The sequence below is a fragment of the Anoplolepis gracilipes genome, chromosome 9, assembly GCF_047496725.1.
Source record: "Anoplolepis gracilipes chromosome 9, ASM4749672v1, whole genome shotgun sequence".
Taxonomy (NCBI): Eukaryota; Metazoa; Arthropoda; class Insecta; order Hymenoptera; family Formicidae; genus Anoplolepis; species Anoplolepis gracilipes.
The window spans coordinates 8,590,816-8,608,789 of record NC_132978.1 but is presented as its reverse complement, the minus strand read 5'-3'; the positions used below and the strand labels follow the sequence as shown (position 1 = coordinate 8,608,789).

The following is a 17,974-nucleotide window of genomic DNA, read 5'->3' as shown; positions in this document are numbered from 1 at the left end:
CAAGTTTGACATTAGCGATATTGATAATGGCAAAATTTCTTCTGCTGAAGAAAGGACTCTCCGTAGACTCAAAAAAATAACTTCTTATCTTTCGTTTTTTTGCTTTTAGTTAGTATTTCTCATTTTCACATTCTTTCTCATCCATTTTAGCACTTTCGATTCTTAGAAACACGCGAGAAGAAATAAAAGCCACGGTGGCATCACTTACCCGTTCGTTTCATCAAATTCGCCCCGCCAGAGATATTACTTACACGTTTCCATAGCGGTATCTTTTATTTCGGTTTCTACTTCTTTTTTCTTTTTATGCATTTCGCCTTTCTCAGTGAAATTCTCACGTGCACTTAACGAATACACTTATCCTCTCGTCGGCGCACCTCCGTACTCTTTTGCATACGGCTAATCTTCTCACCGGATTTGCCGGCGGTCCGTTTCTTTATGTATCCCGGCCCGAAAAGAAGTAAATATTCAGAGTTCTTCGTTAGAAGAGGATCGCCGGATCTTTTCCGCCCGCGAGGGTTTATATTCCTCTCTTAATATCCGCGCTAGCAATCTTGAATATTGGTTTAGTTTGCGCGTGAAGCAAATATATTTGCTTCTAAGGGTATATGCTTTACATTTTTTTTTCAAAATATGAATCTTGATTACGATTTAATTTCGTTTAATCTACATTAATAGTTATAAGTGTTAAAAGAGCGGTAAAAATTAATTTAGTGCATACATCATAAACTATAATCTAGAAAACTTGAATCTTGAATTTAGCGAATGTGAGAATATATGTATATAAAAGAGTCATCAGAATTATTAACTACAAACTTTCCAAATTACTACTTTCCATGAACATTACATTCTTTTTGAGTGCTCAATTGTAAAAGTGTACAAAAAGTAAAATTTTAAAAAAATATAGAAAATAATTTCTTTTATAACGCACACGCTTAAATAACACGTGGGATAAGAAAAACTAATTAATTTGATAATCTACACATTAATTCGAGTTGACTGTTTTCCGGCAGATAATACCACCTTTGCGTCTGCAAGTGAGTACGTTAGAGTAATTCACATGTCGAGTTTGGTAAAGCATTGAAAAGCTGTACGTAATGCTGAACGCATGTAAAGCTATCCAGGAAATCAAGTATCGACGTGAGAAGCAAGGCTAATACATCTCTCGTTCTACTGAGGATTACTGTTCTAAAATGATCCATACATATATCCAGACCGTAGCATATGAAACACCGGAGATTTTTAGAAGTAACAGTATCGTACAATATCTCCATAAAGCTTTCAATTAATAAACGTGTAAAAAATGCGTATGCCAAATAATATAAGATTCAATACGTATCGGATAACGTTTAAAAAAAATATAAAATCGTTGCATAAAATGCAGAATTCAATTTTTCAAGTACATTTTTCTCAAATTACGGAATTGGCAGCGTACCGATTAATTTATAAATATTCGATTTCCATTGCTAATTATAAAGATACCAAGTTATTTCAAATCGTGAATAAAACAATGATAAATGCATTCCTCAAACATTACCCCGAAATGGTTTCGCGTAACAAAGAAATTTGATCAATCATCCTCTCGACATTTATGAATGAGAGATTTATCGATTCCTTTCTCCATCGAAAAGGTGATATATATATCATTTACAGTTGAAAAAAGGAGCTTTCTCTTTCCAATAAAATTTCATCTCCGATACAATAAGACAGACAACGAAACTTCCATAGCATATTCATCCGTTCACCAACTTGACTTAACAATAAGAAATTGCAGTTTCCGTCATTCTCTTTCTTACTCTCATATCCGTAGCTTCGTTTCTCTACTTTTCTTTCACCAATTGTGAAACTTTCCTCAACGCGACAAGAGCGCGGAAATGGCGATTGATTATTGATAAGGTGCTGTTTCTCGTGACGGAGGCTCTCGAGATTATTCGAAGGATTTTCGTAACCACGTTGGTTTATGATTACTTAATACGCGCTTATCAACGACGATATAAGTTGCGAAAACGTTTAATACGAATCTTGTAATTCCCCGTACCTTCACAAGTTTAGATTTAACTTTATAAGACAACTTGTAAATTTTTAAAAGTGACAGAGAGATCAAAATTAGTCGAATATATTTGCTACTACTACTTTCTTGTCGATTCTAATAATATTCAGTCTCGATGTCAAAGAAAAATATATCTCTCAGTATCGATTATATTATTATAATTATATTATTGTATTGTGTTTTATTTCTTTTTTGTGACAAATAATTTTTTAAAATTAAACTTTCTATTGAAGATATCACTGTATACATTATGATACAATAGCTTGTTTCATTTACAATCTGACACTTAAGCTAGATAACGATTCCTTGCACGTGTGCGCGACTGAATCTATATATTTATAGTATATATTTTCGTTATCGAATTCTATGCCTGATAAACTCCTATACAATAACCTATACCAATACTACAGCCATATCTTATATAGTATTGCAACAACGAAACCCGCACTACAGCATATTAAATTTCTTCGTTAACTATGCATTATATAACCGGTTATATAAGAACGGATTCAATATAATTACAGCAGTAATTATAACGTCTTGTTGTTGATGTTCTTTGCAACTTATAATATAAGGATGCATAAGAGTATCATACTTCTCTCGTTCGATGTATGTACATAATAAAAGCTTGCGACAGCAAAAAATACGATATTATCACATCGCGCACAAATTTAAATATATTCAAACGATTATAATTCTATAATTCACGTGTTATTTTCGCGTATTTCTTGTGTTGAAAATACTCACGGAGTTTTAAAAAATAACGCAATAAAATATTTATTTAACGAAAAAACGTTCATATTTAAAAGTTTATTGTAAAAGTTTATTATAAACATTGATTTAATCAAAAAATAGACATATTTATTTCTATAAAAGATTATAATAAAAATGAGCTTTACTTTTCAAGAGAAAAAAATTGGCAAATAGATAAAAAGGCTTATGATGATAAAACTTAAGATTTTTATATATGTATATATATATATATATGATAGTTTTTATTATAATATTATATAAATGTTATTTAATCATAGTTTGTTTCAATTTTATCTTTCGTTCAATTTTATCTTACGTTTCAATTTTATGTTTATCATCGAAATGTACATCATTTAATTTTTTTGTGAATTAAACAGATCAACAGCATATTATTTCGAAAAAATGTGTAAAATTTGATGTTCTCACAATATATGTGAAATTGAAAATGAATTACTTGTATATGCACGGTAATGCTTCACAAACGCAAAAAAACGCCAAAAAAGTATGTGACTTCCAGACTAAACGATTATAATAATCGTATTCGCTTTGCATTATATTACTGCTGTCAAATATTGAAAGATCAACGAACAAATATCGCGAAAAATTCAGGAATTAAAACAAATCTCAATAATGTCACGTCACTGTATAATGCGCGGATATAATAAAATATACGTTACAATATTACGCGACAAATATTCCATCCGAATGAATTTTGCTCTCGCACATATACCTACCACCGTCAAACTCACGATCTCTAAATTTCTCTCCACGCTCCGGCGAACTTGTCGGCCAACTTTTTCCCTCCCTATTACTCCTCCTCCTCCTGAGCTTAAAATAAATATTCCCTCACGATATCGTTGCGCGAGCTACTTTACTAATTATGTTACAAGGATTGCCACTGAAGTTCCTGTAAAAGAAGTTATATGTCCGTCTGCGTTCGCCAGCTTTTCCGGAGTCGGCGTCACCCTCTTCATTCCTTTCCGCTCCCTGTCCTGTTAAACTTAATTTACCATCTTTTAGTATCTAACTTTTGTCAGCGGGTCATCTCTTCGTTTTGGTTTCCGTGTCGTTCGCCGAACAAACCGTGACAAGTCGTGCCGGTGATACATATACATATATATAAAATACTTGCATTCTATAAAATACATTAAACAGATTTAAATTGTTTTGTTTAGTCTTTGTAGAGTCACTACAAACGTGCTCTCGTGGCAATAAATGCGAATATTTAGTCATCTTTTGGTACATCGCGACTTTACTAGTATTATAAGCGCCATTTCTGTCCGACAAACATGTCGTATCAAAAAATAATGTCGAGCTCGTGGACAGTGAATTACATGTCATTCTTGCATATAATGTTTTTAGAGAAAGTACTTGTCTACATATTTTACATGCGCACAAAGAGTTAGCTCCGCTCTTACTCGAGAATATAAAACATTTATTAATTTTCTTAAAAATGTCTTCTCTTTTCATTCGAATAAGTAATATTTATTTTTATCAACACGCCGATATATACATATGCATTTCATTAAAAAATTAAACTTTTTTTTTTTTTAATAAAAATATATTTGTATGATTCAACTAATATTTATAAAAGCGACTTTTTGTGACCGAATATGTCGGAACATTGTTCAACTTTTCCACTAACTATCTTTACTTTACTGGAGTAGGTAATATGTACTTGTCAAACCTTACATCGCGCCATTCATATGCGGTTGACCATCGCTCAAGGCGACACGAGAGGAAGCGGCCCGGTGTCGTAATGACGAGCGAGTATACGACGTGAGAAACTCGAATTGCTTTTCCAGCCTCCCTCTTCTCTTCTCTTCTCTCTCTCTCTCTCTCTTTCTCATGCTCGCTCTCTGAGTTCCTTACGCGTTAACATGACACACTGGCATGCAAAGGACGCCGTGAAATAGCAATCGACTATCGATGAGTGTAACGCCATCGTCGTGGAGCAACGGTTAGGATGGGTTTCGTGGGGAATTCGCCTCTCGCGCGACAGAACTTAAGGATCGTGGTTCAAACTGTCTGCAAAGTTAGGAGTAACCCTGACTCACCCCGCATCCCGAGATGCGACCCGCGTGCATACGGTACTATAGTTTTCGTTTACCATATCCCAAGAGCTACTTACATCTTCTGTACGTTTTTCTCGCGTGTAACAGCTTCAAAAATATAGCGACTTTATAAAAATATCGAAATATCAGCTGAGAAAGGAGCAATTTTTACTTATGTATTCTCATGTCAATTGTTAAATCAAGCCGTAAGAAATAAAATACGCGGATAAATGCGAGCACAATATATGCACTTTGACGTGAGAGTTAAGCGATAGGATGTTAGCGAAAATACTTACTACTCGACGATTTCATTTACAATATATATATATATATACAATCCTTCATTTAATGTACCATCACACTAATATATGTACAATAAATTACATACATATACAAAAGAATTTTTTTATATGAATTCTATTATTTATTTTGATAATTTTGTAAAAAATAGCTATAACGCAGGTTTTTAAATAAATAAAATAAACTATTTTAGAATAAAACTTCCCTTAACATCATTGCACATAATCTAAATCAAAATCGATAACTTAATTTTTGTTTGCTTTTAAATCGAGCAACATGTGCAAATTTATTCAGCGATAAATCAGGTCACGAAGAAATCGCGAGAGCAAAAAAAGACTACATTCGTAAAGAGGCGATAAATCGGCGCCGTCACGTAGCACTTTACAACACCGGGAGTGTTGCATATAGATGTATAGATATATCCGGACATCTTCTCTCGCTTCCAATACAAGGACTACCTCTGTAACAGGGTTCGGTGACGTTCAAACGTCGAGTGGCGCACCGGCATTGTGTGCGAGGGTGTCGTTGATCTCTCAGTAATACGACGTGGATTTGTAACGTGAGAGAAGCGAGAGAGGTGAGACGATAGTGCGAATTTCTCTTGGAGAATTAGTAGCTCAGAATGAGAAAAGAACGGTGTATTTACATACGCGCAGACGGATGACGCTCACTTGTGATGTGAACGAAAGAGTTTCGCGATAAATGCAGTCGTGACTACATCTTGATTCATGTCTCCCTTGTATTTTTCGAGAGCGGTCAAATGTAGGAAAATGACGAAATCTTGCAAAGGAATTTGCCAAATATTCTGATAATATATTATTTAATGTTGTAACCTAATTACTTTGCAGATTTGTCTATATTAATTAATTAACTCATGTAAATTTCTATCATTTAATATTTATGTTATGAGTAATACTTTTCCTGATTAATTTTCGTGATTCTTTGTTAATGTATTAAAGAAACTTAAAGATTATATTGAAAAAATCTACTTTCACAATTAATTTTACTTTTTTGAACTTGAATAAATAAAAAATTACAATTCTATATATATATATATATATATATATATTCACACAAATTGCAACAAATTGAGAGAAAAAAATATTGACTTGTTTTTACATATCGAAAAAAAACACACAAATGAATAAAGTATTGCAATATTTGTTCTTTTTATTCTCTTCATAAAACAGAATGCACCAATAAAAAGAATAAATTCGATAAAAATCAAACCAAGAATAAAGCGTGATGCTGTTTTAAAGTAATAAAATAAAAAGGGAATTTAAATAAAAATGTAACAGAGAAATATATGTATGTATATGTGTGTGTGAGAGAGAGAAAGAGAGACACATACCACATCGAGATATGCAGATAATAAAAATGTGCCGGAAGTTGGCGGAGGAGGCGAGCAGCGAAATTAGAAGGTACATAACGCGGGAAGGAAACTGTGCGAGCAACACTCGTAACTCGGCAAAGATCGATACATGATTTCCTCGGTTCGTTCGCGAGGTAACGAACAATCGGTTTCATGACGAGAACGGGAGTCGAAAAATTGGAGAATTTGTTATTTCTCAGACGCCGTACAAAGCGGATCCGATGGAATTGTGGTAGAATGAAGGAATTGATATCCGCGCGAGTAACCTAATGTCGAATCGAGAGAAAATAACACACAAAGCGACAGCAAAGTAGAAGTTTATCCGCGAGGTAACTATATCTCAAGTATAAATGAAAAATTATTTTTCTTGTAAAAAAAAAGTATATGCTAATCGCACAAAGAAAAACTATTATCGCTTAATATCTCGAAATTACGTTTTGTACAAATTGAAAAACTATGTAATTTATTATACAAAAGACTGATGACTCTAATTAATTATAAATATTAATAATCTCTCTCTCTCTCTCTCTCTCTCTCTCTCTCTCTCTCTCGAGGTATTTTTTCAATCTCCATATATCCTTCAGCTGCAAGTCGCGTGGGATGAAACAGATCTAACATTTAATTTCTACACATAAAAAATGCTAGCTTCACTAAAACAGACAATAATTTATGCAATTATATTCAAAACTAACAAACACAGAAATTCTTCCCTCTATGACAAGTTACTGTCCGCTTCCAATATTCAGAACTCGAGAATTGGATTCTCGAGATGGACAACCGGCTAATTTACGACTCGCCGTGATTGCATCTTAATGCAGCTTCCAGCACTGGGAAAAGATCCTCTTCCGAGATATACGCGCTAGTGATGATGCTCGTGATGATGGAGGATGATGACGGACATAGTGCACAAACTAAAAAGAGAGAGAGAGAGAGAGAGAGAGAGAGAGAGAGTGAGAGGGAGAGAGAGAGGACGAAGGAAGGGGTGCGCAAGAGACGAGTTACGCGCTAAAAGCGGAACCAACACAGGAAGCTCATTAAGTTGCACCCCGCAGGCTGGATGCATACACAGAGATACAGCAGATGCCCCTTTTCATCGTCGCGCATCTCCATCCTACCTGCTTCTCTACGCCCCTCGGATACCTGTCTCGCTCAACCCCCTCCGTTATCTATCGTGCCACGCATCGTACGCGTTACGTCGTTCGTTAAGCGTCATTGGCAAAAAATTATGATAATGAAGGTAGTATATCGCGAGGTCGAACATTTTCGCGATGCATTTTCCTCTGCTTTTTTCCCGACAATCGTTTTTGTGAATCTGTACATTTTTGTAAATCACTGCCTATGCGAAGGCTCATTTAATGATATGAATAGAATTAAAAAAGAGCATGTATTAGAATAAAAGGTTTTTCGTGTATATCGGAAAATCAAATTAACAATTGAAGAACAATATTAATAAAAAAAAAATTATATCTTTATATTAAATTTTTGTGGAATGTATATATGTACATACATATATCATATGTTATTATATTAATACATTAATTTTAATTTTACTTGAAAATATTTATTTCATTAATATTTATTTTATTTTTTCGAAATCATTTAATATTATTAAATAAAAAATAATTAAAAATAATAAATATATAATTGAATAATATATTTATAATTATATAAATAAATTTGTTATAATACCAAAATTATAATAAAACAGAATAAAATTTTTTCAAGAGTTTCTATAAATGCCAAGTAATTATAATTAAAATTAGGACTTAAATTGTGAGTGCGAATGTAATTCGACGGTATATCAAAGTCATTCTACCAATTGTTCAATGTTTATAGCTGGTGAAGGAACCATCTCGTGCTGAACGAATGAGAGGTTCGAGCGAGAGGATCCGCTTTCGCGGATCCTCTATCCCGAATAAATATCGATCCATTTAGAATGGTAACGGGAGTATCCGTTAGTTCGTCACGGGATAACTGAATCGGTTTGTACGAAGGGGGATTAGCCCGCTTTTGGAAAGAGAGAGAGAGAAGAGAAGGATTTATGCAAGGGATGAGAGGGAAGAGATGGAGAAGCGGACACGTTCTCTGTTTTCGAAGTGCGCTGCAAATCGCTATAACGATTTCATGTTTTGTCCGGAATGTACGAGAAATGCGAGATCCGAGTAACGAGAGTTATTCTATTTGTTAACACAGTAATAGCGAATACGCGGTAGATACGATTCTATTAAGCGTTTCGCAGCGTGAAAGACGAATCGACGTTGTAATCAAAAGAGTGCGAGGTGTGATGCAGGGAGATGGAGGGAAGAAGGAAGGAAAGAGAAGAAGGAGAGGAAAGTGCAATTCGAATCTATGCGAATGAATTCGAGATTTAGAATGAATGTGAAACGAGCTAGTTACGGTAGACTGAATTAAAATAAATCCACGCGGTAGATTAGCGCATTAATTTTTATACGATTTCCGTTCGGTAAGCCGTACCGGTAAACGCAAGTAGTGTTATAGTGGGGATTCTAAGCCATGGGGCGTTGAGGGGGGTGTGGGGACGGGGGTATCTGGGAGGCGCGAGGGGTCTGATATTAGGGAAAGGGGGGGTGGGGGGGGGGGGAGGGTCCTACACACGTTCGAAAGTAGATCTGTTTATCTTTGCGGTTGATTTATAGCCGGGGGTATTTTAGAAGTCGTAAAACCTTTTTTTTTTCTAGTTTTATGTTCATTTTATGACCATTAGAATATTATGGAAAAAAGAGATTTTAAGCGCCGGCGTTCGGCAGCTTTGTATCCTCGCGGAAAATCTCCCATGAAACTGGAGCGAAACATGTTCCGAAATTTTTAGGGAAAGACCTGCAACTGCAAGGTGTTTATTTTTGTAGTTGATTTATAGCCGGGGGACATTTTAGAAACCATAAAAGTGTTTTTTTCTTTTTTTTCTAATTTTTATGTTCATTTTATGACCATTAGAATATTATGGAAAAAAGAGATTTTAAGCGCCGGCGTTCGGCAGCTTTGTACCCTCGCGGAAACTCTCCCATAAAACTGGAGCGAAACATGTTCCGAAATTTTTAGGGAAAGAACTGCAACTGCAAGGTGTTTATTTTTGTGGTTGATTTATAGCCGGGGGACATTTTAGAAACCATAAAAGTGTTTTTTTCTTTTTTTCTAATTTTTATGTTCATTTTATGACCATTAGAATATTATGGAAAGAAGAGATTTTAAGCGCCGGCGTTCGGCAGCTTTGCACCCTCGCGGAAAATCTCCCATGAAACTGGAGCGAAACATCTTCCGAAATTTTTAAGGAAAGAATGCAACGCACCAGCGCCAACATTCGGCTGCTCGAATTTGAGAATCTGTCTCCGCGTTAAAACGTATTCAACAGTCGTCGAGTGTCTTTCGATTTAGTGCTAAAATGGATATAGAAGATGTGATTGTCATCGAAGACAATGAAGACAATGAAGACAATGAAGATGTGGTTATTATCGACGACAGCGATGAAGAAGTGGAAATAGTAAATGACTCTGATTATGAGAGTGATCCGGAAGACTATTTGAATGAACAAGTAGTGCCGTTAGTGCGTAAAGATTTACGAATTATAACTGAACGGCAGGAAATGTGTAACATAATATTTTATTACGAAGTAAAAAAGTATGACAACGACGAGGAAAATAGTGAAAAATTTTGTTCGGGATGTTTCATCGAAGTTCAAGATTTATATACACAAGGTAAAATTGTGTATAAACATAACACAGGACAATATATTTATCACTGTTGGAACTCGTGTAATAATTGTGGACACTCACTGTGCCAAGTAATAGCATGTAGTGTGTGCCGTTTTTGTGCGCAGCAATAAACTTTTGTAGACATTTGCTAGGATTAAGTGCTGTGAAAAATGGTGACCAAAAAACTATTGAATGCGGTGGTGGAGTTTCAACGAAATCGCGAACTTGGCATAAAAAATTCCTCAACAGTGATCTTTAAACTACAAAGTTATATATGGACGAATGAAAACAACAGACTAAGGGGAAAGCCTTGCGAGAATTGCTGTTTACCAGGCGGAAATCGGCAAGCATGTCCTGAGCAGTTACAAGAAATCCATCGGGAAATCCGTCAACATATCGATAACATGTTGTATCTACAACATGTTATCGACAATGATTCAGATTCTGATCAGTAATTGTAAGTAATCCTTGATGTGTAAGTATTCTTTTTCAAATTATGAAAATATTAATAAATTTTTTTTTTCTGTTATGCAGGAGCCCTACCTGGACGCCACCACGACCGCCCGGTCATCCCCTCCAGCGCCTCGCAGCAGCAGCAGTCGCCGTCGTGCCGTACCGCTCGACCATCGGCGTGCAATCTCTTATATATATTTTTTTTTTTTTTTTTTTTTTTTTTTTTTATATCTTTTTCTTTTTATTTTTAAATTCACACACACACACACACACACACACACACACACACACACACACACACATTTTTGTAAATAAACACACACTTTTTAAATAAAAAAAAATTATGTTAAAACACATATAATTGCTTGCTTGCGCTTCCTTCATCTATCCCATCCTTCTTCCTTCATATACTAGATATAATTAGATATAATAACTTAATATTTAATATAAAAAAAAAAAAATAAAAAGAAAAAAAAAAGAAAAAAAATAATAAAAAGGAAGAAAAAATAATAAAAAGGAAAAAAAATAATAAAAAGGAAGAAAAAAAATAATAAAAAGGAAAAAAAATAATAAAAAGAAAAAAGAAAAAAATTATAAAAAGAAAAAAGAAAAATAATTACTGTTTGCGTTCTCGCTTTCCTTCACCTCGCGCTATCTCTTTCTTTCCTAGCGTTTACTCTCTCGCTCTCCTTCGCCTCGCGCTATCTCTTTCTTTCCTAGCGTTTACTCTCTCGCTCTCCTTCGCCTCGCGCTATCTCTTTCTTTCCTAGCGTTTACTCTCTCGCTCTCCTTCGCCTCGCGCTATCTCTTTCTTTCCTAGCGTTTACTCTCTCGCTCTCCTTCGCCTCGCGCTATCTCTTTCTTTCCTAGCGTTTACTCTCTCGCTCTCCTTCGCCTCGCGCTATCTCTTTCTTTCCTAGCGTTTACTCTCTCGCTCTCCTTCGCCTCGCGCTATCCCTTTCTTTCCTAGCGTTTACTCTCTCGCTCTCCTTCGCCTCGCGCTATCTCTTTCTTTCCTAGCGCTTACTCTCTCGCGGTCCCTAGCTTCGCATCTCCCTTCCTAGCATGACGTCATTCCCCGCAACAAGCTACATATGAGAACTGGGACTGTTTACGGGTGGGAGGAAGCACGGATGGGAAATGCGTGCGAGTAAATTATATCATGATTTAAATTTAAAAAAACTTTATTCTTCTCTTTTTTATATATTTTTTTTTTTTATTACATATTGTGACTAAAAACTAAAGCTACCAGTTCGCAATCGACGAGTTGATGTTTATTGAAGGCGTCGCTGGCGCATATTACATTTGACACTTTTTTATTATCCGTTATAGTGGACGCGATATTGGAGAATTGTGTAAACTTAGTATCGACTGTCTCGGTGATTCTAACCAATCGATCAAAGGTTACATCGATGCATTGATCGAGATTAAACATACGGTGTAACGTCGGTTCAATCATCATCATGCGTACGTTTAAAGATTCGAGACTTATAAGTTTAGTATCGTTAATCGTATGAACTCGCACTGTTAGCGGTCCAACGCTTATAAAATTATAGGTATCTTTAGAGTCCTTTCGCAGTAAATCGTGAATATTGCGACGTTGCTCGTAGAGTCCCTTCCACGTTTCGAGAGATAATACCAGTTCCTTTCCTTGATGATCTCCTATGACAATTTCCACGTAACTCGGTGTACCCACGTTGATACCAATTTCAAGGAATTTGAATTCCGTGGTTGTCAATGCGTATCGTCTACTTAGTATACGAATCGCACGACGCTTCAACGAAATGCTGTAGAAAAATAAAATAAAAAAAAATTAGTTTAAAAACAATTTGTGAAAAAAATAGAAAGAAGTTAAACAAAAACTTACTTGTCACATTTGTTCTCAAACAATGGAGTTTCATAACGATTCGGTACGTAATTATTCACGCTTCTGCTGGGGCCGCCACTGCTTCTTTCGACGTAGTACATATTTCCAGATTTCAAAAGTGGAACACTTTCACGAACGGTTAACGCAACACTGACCGTATGAAGAATCAAATATACGTGACATCCCGTTTTTCAAAGTAGTGGGAGATTAGTGGGAGATTAGTGGTAAATGTGGTGGGAGATTCTAGAATACTTTAGTGCTCTGAAATTTTTAGAAGGGAGAGAGAGACGATACTCGGATAAAAAGAATTCTTAAATGACTCGTGAGGGAGGGAGGGAATGAGGAGGGGGAATAAGAAATAAAACATATTAGTGTTTAAATATTTTATTTTTCCAAATCTTGTAATTCTTTCTGGCGTTGCGACCACCAGTTAAATATTTTGAATACATTTTGTAATGCGCAATTCTTAACATGTTTTTCACATCGTATAGTATTTTTAACATCTAGATTATTTAGAGATTCGATATCGTCGTAATCAGCATCCAAGGTCTCAATGATTAAATTTTCTCTCGCATCGTCGCCGAGCATATTAGCAAGCCATTCTCGTTTCTGGCATCCTTTAACGTATACGATACACTGCATTTTATCATCTTCTTCTTCAACTACAGCTGTTGTAATCAATCGTTTCGCCATGCTGTACGCAACGATTCCATCCTCCCATTGTAGTCCATGATGATTCGCCATCAACCATGAAGCTTGACACTTTTCGGATTTTGTAAGGAGATGCCATGGTATAGGACTCCGAAAAATGTAGTGTGCGAGAACAGTTCCTCTTCTCAGCACCGCCACCTCCTTTGCGATGAATTTATTCGAAACGACAAATCCTTGCAGATCGACAAACGTTGGTACAGACATGATGAGATCTCTTTTCGTCAGTTAAGAAGAATGACAACCATCTCGTAACACTCGGATTTATATCCAGCTTTCCCTCTCTCTAAATTATTGTTGCAAACACTTAGGTAATTTTGCGCACAACGTTGGTCAACGGGTTGTACTGGATTACGCGATCGTGTATGATGAGACAGTACGCAGTCGTATTATTAGCCACATTCTCCTTACACTCAAATTCCAATCGCACATCCACGGTTGCACTCTTGACCGATTCGTTTTGTCGAGAACAATCGATGATCACAAACGGACCGTACTGTAGAAACAGTGAGACAGTGAGACTCGGTTCGAGGTACTCGTATCCGTAATAGTTTTTGCAGAAACGCGCGTATGTATCGTACAGAATCGACCATCTGTTTTTATCGAAATCCAGATTCATGTCATCGTACGGATAACATTCCGAGTTCAGATAGAGTTTCACGTTTGTTAATTTACAGTCGTCGAATTTACTCGCATCTTCGGACATAACATTCTTCCGGCCTGTCTGCAGAGCAAAGATAACGTATCGTGGTTTCTCCAGCTGAGTCGCGGTCTTAATGGCCCACGAATGTTTGGTTGTACGCTGCAACAGCGGAAACTCGTACAGATCCCACGAGCGAAAACCCATGCTGAGGTAGCGTCCGCTTTCCAGAGCGCGCAGCATAGACAGCTTTTTAATTTCACTCAACAACACATGTGGCATTCGCCATTGTATCTTGAATATGTTGATCACAGGCTCCAGCGTCGAAGCTCCAAGCAGACAATTGTTGTCATTGCGCGATCGTATTAAGATCAATTCGTGACGAGCGTTAATTACTATGCGTCTGTAATCCTCGCAAAATCCCAATAACATGTAGAGCGGTACGCAAAAATTAAAGTGTCCATCCACAATAGTTGGCTCACTCCAGCCAGCATTTCTCATAATCACGCTTCTATCGGATGATATTGTTACATAGTTTTTGAGCATACTTGTTATTCCCACGTTTCTATTTCGATCAATCTCCACACCATCGAGTTCATATCGAATCTCGTCAAACATGAATGCAACGCAATTATTTTGCAGTACTACATTGAATCCTCCAGCTGGCTTCTTTATCTTTAATTCTCCCTCGATGTATAAGAAACTCTCGTACGGCAATGTATACAGATCCTGTTGTTGTATGGGTATTCTTATCTCATCACTGTGTCCGAACGTTGTGTTGGCGAATGGGTTATAGGAGTGAGTCTCAATCTTGACGATGCGATCGTCAAAGATTGGCTCATCCGCGATGTCGAGAATGTCAGTCATCGTTTAAATGTTTCGCACCACGAATCCCAAAGATTGTAAAAACGCAACGTTTGATGCGTTCAATTTCTTTTTCTTAGTGCCGGATGATTGGATATTAGCAAATGTCGATGTTGTTGTCGCTGACGTCGTAAAGATTGTATTGTCTCTCACGTCTTTCGATCCGTTCAACACGAGCATCACACGCTAATTTTACCGCCGCCGCCGTACATGCAATCTAATGGTGATCTCTTCTCCTCGAAAATCGAGTAATCGTCCTTCCTGGTCGACAACGCGTAACGTTAAATCCGTAATGCACCGCACGATGATCGGTAGGTAAATGATGTTCGCCGGTGTTTCCGATATCTTATATCCTGGTGGTACCCTCGGTGAAAATTCGTGTATCGTATGAACGAGTTTGCCGTTGTTGTACGCACCCGCGGTCACATTACATTCGACGCGGATAATGTTCACGTTGATAATGTTAATCGGCACGTCCGACTCGTACCATTTTCGCGGCTGCAGTATACGGTTCGAGAATCCTAGCAGCGATCCAATATTGTTAGGCTTGCTAAAATTTAATCTGTAGGCGCATTTGATCTCGCTCCTCATCGTATTGTAATTAGCGCGGAGCACTATAGGCCATTCTCCAGGCTCAAAGTTATCGTCGTCGTCAGTGTGTTTTTTATCACCATCACGAACTGTGTGTTGCGAACGTTTTCGTAAAATTGTATGTTTCAAAAATTCATTTATCGCTTGCAGCTCGTACGATCCCTCGGGAATCGTAATTTCCGCATCGTCTTTGCCAAAATAAAATTTATTATTCGAGGAATTCACGTTCGATATCGTGTGATAACTTTCAAAATCCGCTAGACCAAGCTCGTATTCACCGTCGCTTAAATCTACGTTGGGAAAGTAGTTTGCCGCGAGAACGCTGCTCTTTCCAGTCAGCGTGAATGTCATAGACATGTTGGCCAAACTGTTTAACGAATACTAAGTTAAATAGCACAATGTATGTCTTTAAATTCGCGTGCATCAACCGTTCGGAGAAACTGCAAGCACAATTGTCCACAGATGCTTTGATTATAAGTTTGATAGGATGTGTGATTATATTCTATTTTTGTCACATTTAAATATCGCACCAATTCATTCGGCGGTCGAAGATTGCCAAAACTATCAAAATATATAGCACAATTCCCCCTCTTTGCATACGCTACCCAGTGAGTACCCGAGCCTTTAGCGTTATCCAAATTTATGATCCCGCTCTCGTTTCGATATATACCACCGATCGGTAATGAGTTACGCATAAAAACACCTCTAAAATATGGAATGTGCATACGTTTTGCTAGTTGCAGCAATTGTACGTTGGTAGTTACGCCCTCTGGCATTTTTAGCGTCTCTTTGATGTTTTTTTTTTTCTTCTTTTTCATTGAGACTCCTCGTCCGTATTTGTATGGTGCGAGATACAATCCGCGACCTTCCATGGCACGATTGTGACGTAGCATTTCTTGAAACTGACGTTGTGTAGCTTTTCCATCGTTCACCATCTTTGCTACACCAGCCGCTCCACCAATCAGAGATCCGAGAGCGCCCAACACTGGTAGAATCGGTAATACACCCCCGCGTTTCGCTACCGGAAGTATTCGTTTTTTCACCATCTTTTTCTTCGTTTTCGTCTTTAGACCCATACCGAACTTCGTTTTGGTTTTCATCGCTATCCAGACAGCTGTGGCTGCGGCTCTCTCACCGAGAGACGAATCTTTCGCAGTGATGCGAGTTTGCGCCTTTTTGGCGAGTATCCTATCCGCCGCGTGTCTTTCGGCAAGATCGTTACTCCGAAAGTACGCTATATCGTGTTCACGACACGCTGCGTCCAATGGGTTGATACCTCGATCACCTCTAGCCAATCGTTCTTCTAGCCGCGTGCCCGGACCGCAAAACTGGTATCCAGGAATATGTAATTCGATAGGAAGCGCGTTTATTGCACGATTTAATAGACCTCTGCTTATTTGCGTTGACATTCACGACAATCTTTTATCATTGGCGCTGGACCGTCAATGTGCGTTTGTTGCCACGGTTGATTGTAATGTTCGAAACAGCGACGATAGGTCTGAACCTCCGAATCCGCCTTTATGTATTCCGGAAGTTTGTCCCACACGTAGTGGACGTGATTGCCACACATTTGCAATAAAACTGCTTTAGATACAAACTGTAGCTGTTCGGCACTCAAATCGAGAATATCGTAAGGACTTGATAGCAGGACAAACATTTTTTCGTTACTGAACACTTTGTAGTTCCGCGCAGCTATAAATAGACAGGCGTGCGATCCGAATCGGAAGTGGGAAAATGAAATTCGTGCGACAACCTTTCGCGATACGCGTGACAAATTACGACGTCAGATTACGCTCGATGGGTGACAATGCGGAGATGCGTAGACATGGTACGATGCTGCCGAATACTATACGCGCAATCGTTTGCGGCCCCTCGAATTGCGGTAAAACTAACGTGTTGATTAGTTTGATAGAAAGCCCGCACGGCGTCCGCTTTGAAAATGTGTACGTGTATTCAAAGTCACTGCAACAGCCAAAATATCAATATTTGGAGAATTTGTTAACGTCGATCGATGAAATCGGCTATTTTACATTCTCCAATAACAGTGACGTCATTCCACCGAGCGAAGCACGTCCAAACTCGATTTTCGTTTTCGATGACGTGGCGTGCGACAAACAAAATACGATAAGAGAATATTTCTCAATGGGACGCCACTCGAACGTCGACTGCTTCTATCTCTGCCAGACATACGCGAGAATACCGAAACATCTTTTACGCGACAATGCGAACCTGCTAATCTTGTTTAAACAGGATGGCACCAACTTGAAACACGTGTACAACGATCACGTGAATACCGACATGTCATACGAGGATTTCAGTGAGTTATGTCGTACTTGTTGGCAGCAAAAGTATGGATTTCTCGTGATAGACAAGGATAGCTTGCTTACAAACGGGCGATACAGAAACGGATTTAACGTGTTTGCGATACCACAAAATGATTAGTCGTTGCCTACATTCTGTCGTGAAGGGTGAAACGCGAGCGTTCAACACTCTCTATCGATATGGCTGGGAGCGATAATATTCGCGAGCGTGAAAAGATGGCGAAGGAGATTGCGAAAACGAGCGAATCGATCCGCAAGAAACATCGCGCTTTGAAGACCGGTAACATCGATGAC

At 37.7% G+C, this 17,974-nt stretch overlaps 1 protein-coding gene across 3 annotated transcripts in view; it reads right to left on the bottom strand.

The window, feature by feature from the left end:
• LOC140669617 (lachesin) overlaps window positions 1-17,974 on the bottom strand; it is a 52,408-nt gene that overhangs the window by 16,246 nt on the left and 18,188 nt on the right. The gene's annotated exons all lie outside the window — the stretch shown is intronic.